Genomic DNA, 12495 nt, shown 5'->3' on the forward strand with positions numbered 1-12495 from the left:
TGCCCTACCATTTATTTAAGTCTTCACGTCTCCCAGTGAAGTTTTAGTTTTATTTATATGGGTTCTGCATACTTTTCTTATGTCAAGTTTATTCCTAGATATTGTCTATTTTAGTGTCTATCTTAACACCTTTTTTAAATTGTATTTTCCAACTGATGATTGTCGATTTAAAAGGTAAGCATTGATTGTGTATACTGATTTTGTAACCAACTGCCTTATTAAACTCCTTACTTCTAATAATTTTGGGGTTGATTTTCTTGGATTCCCAGGTAGGCAATTATATGCAAGTAATAATTTTTCTCCTCCTTTCTGAAAATTTTTCTCTTATTTCATTTTGTCTTACTGCTTTCACTCAACTTCTAGGAAATATTAAATGACTATGGACAGCAGACATATTAGACTTGTACTTGACTTTGGTGGGAAACACCAGAGTTTCACCATTTAAGTAGATGATACCTGGGGCAAATACAGTAAATTTGCTTACTCAACAGCCACTCCAGTCCCATTCTAGATGGCACTTGAGAAAGAAATGAGCAGCCTTTGATATTCAGAAGCTGGCCAGGCATTCAACACTAAGCTATGTTGTTCTCCTGCTGGACATAAACCATCTCATNTATGTTGTTCTCCTGCTGGACATAAACCATCTCATAGAATACCAGCTCAGACAAGGTCACTCTGAGACCATGATTAAATGATGTAAAGCAACACCACACCATAATTTTGTCTAAACATAGACAAAAATAAGGTCATTGTGCCACCCACAAAATACCAAACATACCCCCTCTTGTCTAAAATAAGTGACTGGTAATTCTTTACCAATGATGCCTTTTATCTCACTCTAGTTTGCCTATATATAAAAATTAGTTATTTATTGAGATATTCAATCATAAAATCCCCACACACACACTTTCAGATGGCATCCTACCTAGAGTGAATCTTTGGTTCCTTGGATCCTCCACAAATCACCCAACCAAAGGCCAAATCCTATAATAGGTTCTATCTAACACCCTTTGTTCAGGGGTCCCCATGGTTCCCTAGGATGTGTGTTCTCCCTCACTACAACAAGTTAGGAAAACCCACCTTGTTCAGCTATGGCTGTGTTCACGGTAGTCCCTGGCTGGAGGACAGGGACGTGCTTTAAGAGAACAGAAAATTAAAAGTACTTTTCTTTTTTTTTTTTTTAATTATGTTATGTTAGTCACCATACAGTACATCATTAGTTTTTGATGCGGTGTTCCATGATTCATTGTTTGCCTATAACACCCAGTGCACCATGCAATATGTGCCCTCCTTAATACCCATCACTGGCCTATCCCAGTCCCCCACCCCCCTCCCCTCTGAAGCCCTCAGTTTGTTTCCCAGAGTCCATAGTCTCTCATGGTTCATTCCCCCTTCTGTTTACCCCCCCTTCATTCTTCCCTTCCTTCTCCTACTGATCTTCCTGCTATTTCTTATGTTCCATAAATGAGTGAAACCATATGATAATTGTCTTTCTCTGCTTGACTTATTTCACTTAGCATAATCTCCTCCAGTCCCCTCCATGTTGCTGCAAATGTTGGGTAATCGTTCAAGTCATATGACATTTCCTGCCAATCATTTATACCCATGAGAGAAAAGAAAGAGAACAATGTGAGGAGGTAGTCAAAGACCAAGAGTACGTATTCTAAAAAGCACAGTCCACAGACATCTGGCCCTTTTAGAGCAGCTACAACGGATCTGGTATTGAGTCCATAGAATCATGGGTGGTCTTTCTACTAGAACAGTCCTGTTGTGGTAGAGGGAGTTTTTTTGTGGCTGGATCACCCTGGTTGCATGTAGCTTTAAAATCTTGGTTCTTAGGCCCTCTTAGAAATCCTTCGAGCTATCTAATATTCTCTAATAATTCACTTTTGTTTACCATTAGTCTTATAAGGTGTTGGAATTGGAAGCTTGCTGCCCTAGTGTGGTGTCTTATACCACTGTGATAGCTGTCAGGATGCCAAAATGATTACAAGGGCATCATTTCCATTCTTGAATATTACTCGAGTTCAGCTTTTGGCCATTTCTAACCCAGAACCATATAGAAAGGGAGATTCTGGGAAATGTAGTTCCAGGTCAACCAAGTGGCCAACAGGATGATCAAGCACATTCCTATGCAGGATTCTTCATTTTCTCTGCATGCTTTATGTCTCTTTCTCATACCTATTTTTTCATTTGTATTTCTTGATAGGACTCACAGGATCTGTCCATTTCAGGAATTTTTTTTTTCTTTTCAAAGAACAAAGAGTTAGGAGTGTTCCATTACCAAGAAGATTATGTTTAAATTTTCTTAAAAAGAACAAATCTCTAATTTTAAGGCAGTAGTATTTTTAAAAGTGGTCTATATAATTGTTATTTGGGAGAATCTACTGAGGTCTTCTTTGTGATAAGCCTGGAATCAATTTTATAAATTGATTTGTAAATCAAAGCCATCTGATACAGATAAGTATTCTCTGTAGGGTACAAAGTTTGAAATATTTATCACAGCTATTATTATATAACAAACCACCTCAAATCTCAGTGGCTTATACCATAAGAACTTAGTACCCTTCATGAATCTATAGGTCAGTTGTGGTGGTTTTTTATCATCTCAGCTGGATTTATTCATGCTTCTATAATCAGTTATTGGTTAGGTAGAGAGCTGTGCTGATGTAGCCTGTGCTCTCTTGTATGTCTAGTGGTTGGTTGGCTGTAAGCTGGGGGCTCATCCTCCAGCAGCTCAGCCTGGCCTTGTTGATGTGGCAGAAGCAGAAGTCTAAGACAGAAAGAGGAAGCACACAAGGCCTAGGCTGAAAACTGCAGACTGTCACTTCTGGCACATTCTATTGGCTAAAGAAGTCTCAAAGTCAGCCCAAGTTCAAGAGGTCACTTAATAATAAGAGGACCTGCAAAGTCACATTGCAAAGTGCACGGATATAGGGAAAGAGCAAAGAACTGTGGCCAGATAGATAAACTTAAATCATTCAGATTAGAATTTCTTATCCTGGGGTCCACCACAGATAGTTGGAATTTACAGATGACCATCAGGAGGTTTAGAAATTTTCTCAAATTGACTCCAGAATATGTTCCTCAATATGTGTACTCAACAACCATTTTAGTTTTATTTAATGCCCCTTCCTTGCATTCCACTTTGATACTAATACTGCCATCCCTTACTTTTCAAAGTGGAATTTTTATGAGTCTCCTTGGGACATAAGTGAAAATAACAATTCATTCATGTCCCTACTGAACAAACATAAAAAAAATTTTACTTGAAGGGAGGGCTTTGGCCCGGGAGCCCACACGAAGTGGTGTAGGGATGTTCAGCGTCGCAGTGAGAGAGATCACTCCCCTTCCTGGAGTATATTTGGAAGAGGGTATATTGCCTCCCCAAGGACAAAAGACCCTGCAGACACCAGCAAACAGCCTTTTCATCGGCAATGAGCAAAGGCGCGTGCAGAGGCTAGATAACCTGATAGCTGCTTTCCGTGGTGCCACAGAGTAGAATCCGTGCAACCCGCAAGAGGGGGACTGTCTTCTCTGGGACAAAGGGCACTAGTCAGAGTCAATGAGCCTCTAACCCAGATGAGGGAGCAAATCTGAGCGGTGTGGGCTCTTTAAGATTTGGAGTTTTGAATCCCGGCCAGCAGAGATAAATGCAGGAGCATGGGCACTGGGCTTGCTGTGGGCCCTTGCTTTTCTGTGAGGGCTTCCTGAACAGCATGGGGAGGGGGCGGTGTGCAATCCCCTCTCCACAGACAAGAGGGTGGAGTGGTGTCATTCTACCTCCACTACCAACATGGTGGGACATCAGAGAGCAACACCGGCCCACAGTGGAGGTGGGAGTCACTCAAACCCCTCCCTCTGTGCTTGGCAAGTGCTCTTTTTACTGGGGCAGAATTCACTCTGAGCCAGTGTAGCGGGCTTCTCCCCCAAAAGAGCAACACAGCCAGCAGCCCATGCCCCACGTCTATGGGTCATACAGTACCTTACAGCATCCCCTTCAGTTCTGGTGGAAATGGGACCAGGCTGGATTTTTTTTTTCTTTTTTCTTTTTTTCTTCTTGCTTTGGAATCAGGCTCATAGTTTTTTGTGTGTTAGTTAGTTTTTTCATTTCATTTTCTCTCTCTCTTTTATTTATTTTTTTGGAATCAGGCTTTTTTCTTTTCTTTTTCTTTTTTTTTTCCTTTCTTTTTTCTTTGGAATCAGGCTTATAGTGGGTTTTTTTGGGGGGGTGAGCTTGATTGTTTGGCTTCTTTCATTCCCTTTCCTTTTCTTTTTTTGTTTTTGAAGGCTTTTTTTTCCCTCTCTTTTTTTTTTTTCCTTTTTCCTTCTATCCTTTTTTCCAGGCCTTTTTCAACAAATCAAACCACACCTAGATGAAGGTCCAGGCACTCCCCACTGCAAGCAAGGAGGAACTCTGCAGAGGATGGACCAGTGGGAAAGAGCAGCCAAAACACAACAGCAGAGTGCACACAGCATACACCAGAAACACTTCCTGAATGGCGAAGTCCTGGACAGTGTATGACCTCTTTTTAATATAGCATTAGTCTGAGGTGCAGGAAACACAACAAGCTTTTATAACACTCAAAAGAAAGAAACTTAGCCAAAATCCAAGACAGAGGAATTCTCCCCAGAAGAAAGGTCAGGAAGGTATCATAGCCAGAGACTTCCTGAAAACAGATACAGGCAATATATCTAAACAAGAATTTAGATGAACAGTCAAAAGACTACTAGCTGGACTTGAAAAAGCAGAGAAGACAGAAACCCTGGCTGCAGAGATAAAAGACCTAAAAACTAGTCAGGCTGAAATAAAAAATGGTATAACTGAGAAGCAAAACTGACTGGATGTCATCACAATGAGCATGGAAGAAGCAGAGGAGCGAATAGGTGATATACAAGATAAAATTATGGAAAATAATGAAGCTGAAAAGAAGAGGGAAAGAAAACTATTTGATCACGAATATAGACTTAGGGAACTCAGCAATTTCATAAAGCAAAATATACCTATCACAGGCGTTCCAGAAGAAGAGCAGTAAAAAGGGAAGAAGGTTTATTTGAAGAAATTATAGCTGAGAACTTCCCTAATCTGGGGAAGGAAACAAGCATTCAAGTTCAAGAGGCACAGAGAACTCCCCTCAAAATCAACAAAAACAGGTCAACATCAAGACATATCCTAGTGAAACTTGCAAAATACAAAGGCAAAGAGAGAATTCTGAAAGCAGCTAGGGAAAGAAAGTCCTTAACCTACAAGGATAGACACATAAGGCTGGCAGCAGACCTGTCCAGAGAGACCTGGCAGGCCAGAAAAGACTGGCATGATATATTCAACGTGCTAAATGGGAAAAACATGCAGCCAAGAACACTCTATCCAGCAAGGCTATCATTCAGAATAGAAGGACAGATAAACAGTTTCTAAGACAACCAAAAACTAAAGGAATTCGTGCACAATAAACCAGCTCTGCAAGAAATACTAAAAGGGACTCTTTGAGCAGGAAAAAGAGACCTAAAGCAACAAAGACTAGAAAGGGACAGAGACAATCTACAGGAAAGGGGACTTTACAGGTAATACAATGGCACTAAATTCATATCTATCAATAATTACTCTGAATGTAAATGGACTAAATGCTCCAATCAAAAGACATAGGGTATCAGAATGGATTAAAAAAAAACAAGACCCATCGATATGTTGCTTACAGGAGACTCATTTTAGACCCAAAGACACCTCCAGACTGAAAATGAGGGGTGGAGAACCATTTTTGATGAATGGACATCAAAAGAAAGCTGGAGCAGCCATCCTTATATCAGACAAGCCAGACTTTAAACCAAAGACTGTAATAAGAAATGAAGAAGGACATTATATCATAATAAAGGGTCTATCCAAAAAGAAGATCTAACAATTGTAAATATTTATGCCCCTGACATGGGAGCAGCCAAATATATAAGTCAATTAAAAGCAAACTTAAAGAAACTCACTGATAAAAATACAATAGTAGAGGACTTTAACGCACTACTCACAGCAATGGACAGATCATCTAAGCAGAAGATCAACAAGGAAACAAGGGCTCTAAATGACTCACTGGAACAGATGGACTTAACAGATTTATTTAGAGCAGTCATCCTAAAGCAGCAGAATACAAATTCTTTTCAAGTGCACACCTCCAACATTATCCAGAATAGATTGCATACTGGGTCACAAATCAGGCCTCAACCAGTACAAAAAGATTGAGATCATACCATGCATATTTTTAAACCACAACACTATGAAACTTGAAGTTAATCACAAGAAAAAATTTGGAAGAACCACAAATACATGGAGGTTAAAGAACATCCTACCAAAGAATGAGTGGGTCAACCAGGAAATTAAAGGATTTTATTTTTATTATTATTTTTTTAAGATTTTATTTATTTATTTGACACAGAGAGAGACAGCCAGCGAGAGAGGGAATACAAGAAGGGGGAGTGGGAGAGGAAGAAGCAGACTCCCAGCAGAGAAGCCTGATGTGGGGCTGAATCCCAGAACGCTGGGATCATGCCCTGAACCGAAGGCAGACGCTTAACGACTGAGCCACCCAGGCGCCCCTAAAGGATTTTAAAAATACACGGAAGCAAATGAAAATGAAAACATGACAGTCCAAAACCTTTGGGATGCGGCAAAAGCAATCCCTAAGAGGGAAGTATATAACAATACAGGCCTTCCTTAAGAAGAAAAGTCTCAAATATGCAACCTAGCCTTACACCTAAAGGAGCTGGAAAAAGAATGGGGGGGGGGAGGCAGGAAGACCTACATCTAGCAGAAGGAAAAAAATAAAGATTAGAGCAGAAATCAATGATATAGAAATCAAAAAAACAATAGAGCGGATGAATGAAACTAGGAGCTGGTTCTTTGAAAGAATTAATAAGACTGATAAACCCCTAGCCAGACTTATCAAAAAGAAAAGAAAAAGGACCCAAATAAATAAAATCATGAAGGAAAGAGGAGAGATCACAATCAACACTGCAGAAATACAATTATAAGAGAATACTATGAGCAACTATATGCCAACAAATTAGGGAATCTGGAAGATATGGACAAATTCCTAGAAGCACATAAACTTACACTGAAACAGGAAGAAACAGAAAAACTGAACAGACCCATAATCAGCAAAAAAATTGAATCAGTAATCAAAAATCTCCCAAGAAACAAGAGTCTAGGTCCGGATGGCTTCCCAGGGGAATTCTACCAACCATTTAAAGAAGAATTAATACCTATTCTTCTGAAACTGTTCCAAAACACAGAAATGGAAGGAAAACTTCCGAACTCATTCTATGAGGCCAGCATTACCCTGATCCCAAAACCAGACAAAGACCGCACCAAAAAGGAGAATTACAGACCAAATCCCTGATGAACATAGATGCAAAAATTCTCAGCGAAATACTAGCTAATAGGATGCAACAGTACACTGAAAGGATTATTCACCACAACCAAGTGGGATTTATTCCTGGGCTGCAAGGGTGGTTCAACATTCACAAATCAATCAACGTGCAATACCACATTAATAAAAGAAAAGATAAGAACCATACGATCCTCTCAACAGATGCAGAGAAAGCATTCGACAAAATACAGCATCCTTTCTTGATCAAAACCCTCAAGAAAGTAGGGATAAAAGGAACATATTCAGCATCATAAAGGCCATATACAAAAGTTTCACAGTTAATATCATCCTTAATGGGGAAAAACTGGGAACTTTTCCCCCAAGGTCAGGAACATGACAGGGATGTCCACCCTCACCACTGTTGTTCAACAAAGTACCAGAAATCCTAGCCTCAGCAATCAGACAACAAAGGAAATAAAAGTACCCAGATTAGCAAAGAAAAAGTCAAACTTTCACTCTTCCCAGACGACATGATACCCTATGTAGAAAACCCAAAAGACTCCAACAAAAAATTGCTAGAACTGTTACAAGAATTCAGCAAAATTGCAGGACGTAAAATCAAAGCACAGAATCTGTTGCATTTCTATACACCAATAGTAAAGAAGCAGAAAGAGAAATCAAGGAATCGATCCCATTTATAACTGTACCAAAACCTGCAAGATACCTAGGAATAAAGCTAACCAAAGAGGTAAAAGATCTATACTCTGAAAACTACAAAACACTAATGAAAGAAATTGAGGAAGACACAAAGAAATGGAAAATGCTCCATGCTCATGGATTGGAAGAACAAATATTGTTAAAACGTCTGTATTACCCAAAGCAATCTACACATTCAATGCAATCCCTATCAAAATAACACCAGCATTTTTCACAGAGGTCGAATAACCCTGAAACGTGTACTGATCCAGAAACCACCCCGAATAGCCAAAGTAATATTGAAAAAGAAAAACAAGGCTGGAGGGATCACAATTCCAGACTTCAAGCTGTATTACAAAGCTGTAATCATCAAGGCAGTATGTACTGGCACAAAAACAGACACATAGGTCAGTGGACCAGAACAGAGAACCCAGAAATGGACCCTCAACTCTACGTTCAACTAATCTTCAAAAAAGCAGGAAAGAATATCCAATGGAAAAAAAAGACAGTCTCTTCAACAAATGGTGTTAGGAAAATTGGACAGCCACATGCAGAAGAATGAAACTGAACCATTTTCCTACACCATACACAAAAATAAATTCAAAATGAATGAAAGACCTAAATGTGGGACAGGAATCCATCAAAATCCTAGAGGAGAACACAGGTAGCAACCTCTTTGACCTTGGCCGCAGCAACTTCTTACTAGACACACTTCCAGAGGCAAGGGAAACAAAAGCAAAAATGAGCTATTGGGACTTCATCAAGATAAAAAGCTTCTGCACAGCAAAGGAAACAGTCAACAAAACTAAAAGGCAACCTACAGAATGGGGGAAGATATTTGCAAATGACTTATCAGATAAAGGGCTAGTATCCAGGATCTATAGAGAACTTATCAAACTCAACACCAAAAAAAATAAATAAATAAATAAAAATCCAGTCAAGAAATGGGCAGAAGACATGAACAGACATTTCTCCAAAGAAGACATCCAAATGGCCAAGAGACACATGAGAGAATGCTCCACATCACTCAGCATCAGGGAAATACAAATCAAACCACAATGAGATACCACCTCACACACATCAGAATGGATACAATTAACAAGTCAGGAAACAATAGATGTTGGCGAGGATGCAGAGAAAGGGGAACCCCCTTACACTCTTGGTGGAAATGCAAACTGGTGCAGCCACTCTGGAAAACAGCATGAAGGTTCCTCAAAAAGTTAAAAGTAGAGCTACCCTATGACCCAGCAATTGCACTACTAGGTATTTATCCAAAGAATACAAAAATAGTGATTCCAAGGGGCACACCCACCCCAATGTTTATAGCAGCAACGTCCACAATAGTCGAACTATAGAAAGAGCCCAGATGTCCAACAACAGATGACNAACAGATGAATGGATAAAGAAGATGTGGTGTATATATACAATGGAATATTACTCAGCCATCAAAAATAATGCAATCTTGTCATTTGCAATGACATGGATGGAACTAGAGGGTATTATGCTAAGCAAAACAGGTCAGTCAGAGAAAGACAAATACCATATGATTTCACTCATATGTGGAACTTAGAAACAAAACAGATGAACATAGGGCAAGGGAAGGAAAAATAAAATAAAAACAGAGGGAGACAAGCCATTAGAGACCCTTAACTATAGGGAACAAACTGAGGGTTGCTGGAGGGGAAGGGGGTGGGGAGATGGCGTAACTGGGTGACAGGCATTAAGGAGGGCACTTGAAGTAATGAGCACTGGGTGTTATATGCAAATGATGAATCACTAAATACTACCACTGAAACCAATAATACACTGTATGTTAACTAACTTGAATTTAAATAAAATCTTAAAAAGATTTTTTTTATTTGCGTGCACAAGTGTGATTCACCTACTGATATTTCTTTCTTCTCTTTCATCCAATGTATTTGTGATTCCATTAACAGATATTTCCGAATTCACAGGAGGCTGGTTTGACTTAAAGAAACCTCTTTCATATAGAGATCTGACCCTAGACAGTTACGTCAGAGACAGAGACTTAAGAAAAGGAGCCCAATCCAGAAGTGTTAATAATGTCACCTATGCAACTTTCTCCTGCTTTGGAATCTGTCTGAAAGCTCATTTACTCCAAAAACATTTCCTATTTTAAACCCACATATGCGATTGGGCCCATCTTAATCAACTAAAATCATTATTACAACCTCTGTATTAAAATTAAAAGAAAAAAGTCTACTATTTTTCATCACTTACAGAAAAACTCACCCATTTTATTTTGGAATGTTTGCAGTACAATTCACGTGTCTTTCCCCCTTGGACTTAGCTGGAGCCTTATAAGGTTTGGTAAATTTGAGTCAGCTCCAAGACAGCATTTTCTCCATCCACATCCCACATCCATCTTAACTTGTGGAAGGATGAAGTGGTCCTCATGTTCACACTGTTAAAAACAGAACCCAAGTTGCCATTCTAATACAACTCCTTACTGATCTGTATGACATTTGTTTTTACCCTTTCCCCTCATTGTATCTCCTTAAGGACATAAACTTTCCCCAAAAGCACTATTTCTCAGGGCACCCTGATGACTGCCCACATAGCCTCGTCCCTCCACTTCCAACACTCAGCACAGTAAACCTTTGCAATCACTGATTTACAGTCTCCATGGGGCAGGGCTGTTTCCTCTTCCACTGTTTAAATCCTCAGCACCAGGCGGATAATGGTTGCCCAACAAGTTAAGTTGAAAAACAAAAACAAAAGCTAATCACTTTTTAAAACTCTATGGTATGTTAGAAGTCAGGATAACGGTTACCTTGGGGGAAAGGTGGAGGGTAGTGACTGGGAGGGGCAGGAAGGGGACTTCAGGGCTGCTGTCATGCTCTATCTACCAGGTTACTTGGGCGTGTTCACCAGTTGATCATCTACTGAGCTATATGCTAGTAATTAGTGAACTTTCTGAATGTGCTACACTCCAGCAAAAAAAAAGTTTATCATTATCTGATGCAGCAGGAAGTTACAAGCATTCAGAGATTGCCATTAAAAATAATTAATAGGGGTGCCTAGCTGTCTCAGTGGGTAGAGCATGCAACTCTTGATCTCAGGGTCATGAGTTCAAGCCACACATTGGGCATGGAGCCTGCTTTAAAAAATAATAATAATAAATAACAGACACCGTTTCTGAACACGTAAAGTTAAACTTTAAGAACCAAAATGTTCGTTTATGTCAGAAAATGCAGGCTTGGCCATGGAAACTAACCAGAAGTATACGGTACCAGTCGTAATGGGAAAGACTCATTGAGATGACGTACATAAAGTTCTTAACACAGTACTAGGTACATAGTGCTATATGTTAGCTACTATTACACTTTGTAACACACCAGAAGCATTTCCAGATGAATGAAGGCTTCAGCTTAGACTACAGCAAATTTCCTTCATTTCCTTTGCCCTTAACTCTTTCAAAAGTTATGGAGTCCACATCACCACCTGTTTTAGTCATGCCTGAGGAATTCAGAACTCCCAGGCTAAGAGTCATGGAACATCTGCACTGAAAGAAAGCACGGAGACCCTCTGGTCCAGTGATTCAGCAGTATGCACATCACTGGGGCACTTGTTAAAATTCAAGTGTCCACATCAGATTCTTATTCACTTAGTGTGAGAGTAGCACCTAGGAATTTGCATTTCTTAACCAGCTCTTTGGGTGATTCTGAAGGTGGTCTACAAGAAACAACGAACCTCCTGTTTTGTAGATGAATAAAATAGAGGCCAGGGAGGAAAGGGACCTTCCCAGAGTCTTCTTTTTGGTTAATGAGTATGCCAGGACTAAAAGATATACCACTCCAGTGTTATTTCCATGAATCCATGCCACAATAACTTAGGACCCCAAATGAATCTGTCCTAAGCCTTAGTGGCTTATTCCACTGAGCCCTTTGCCTTTTCACCCATGCATTAGGTTAACTGGAGAGGCACACAAACCCACCTGTATATTCATTAGGTATACAGAACCAGGTACTTTAGAAATCTAGTTTCCAAATTAATCATTGCTCCAATATTTTTACACACTGTGTGACACTGAGTTATTTGAATTCTATATGCTTTAGTTTCTTCCTTTATAAAGTGACAAAATAATACCTATGGTTTGCAGGATATTGTGAAGAGTTATATAAAATAATAGCACAGAGCTTGGTGAATAATGAGGTTCCAATAAATAGTAGCTATCATTAATGCCACCTTAAAACATGGCACTACAACCACATTCTTCAGACGAGAGGAGTATTCTCAAGTGTGGTTCCCTACAAACAGAATCATCTAGAAGTCCTCGTTTTTTTTAAAATACAGACTTTCTTTTTTTTTAATTTTATTTTAATGTTTTTTTATTATATTATGTTAGTCACNCGAGAGGAGTATTCTCAAGTGTGGTTCCCTACAAACAGAATCATCTAGAAGTCCTCGTTTTTTTTAAAATACA

Source organism: Ailuropoda melanoleuca, chromosome 3 (assembly GCF_002007445.2).
Source record: "Ailuropoda melanoleuca isolate Jingjing chromosome 3, ASM200744v2, whole genome shotgun sequence".
In the NCBI taxonomy this organism is placed as follows: Eukaryota; Metazoa; Chordata; class Mammalia; order Carnivora; family Ursidae; genus Ailuropoda; species Ailuropoda melanoleuca.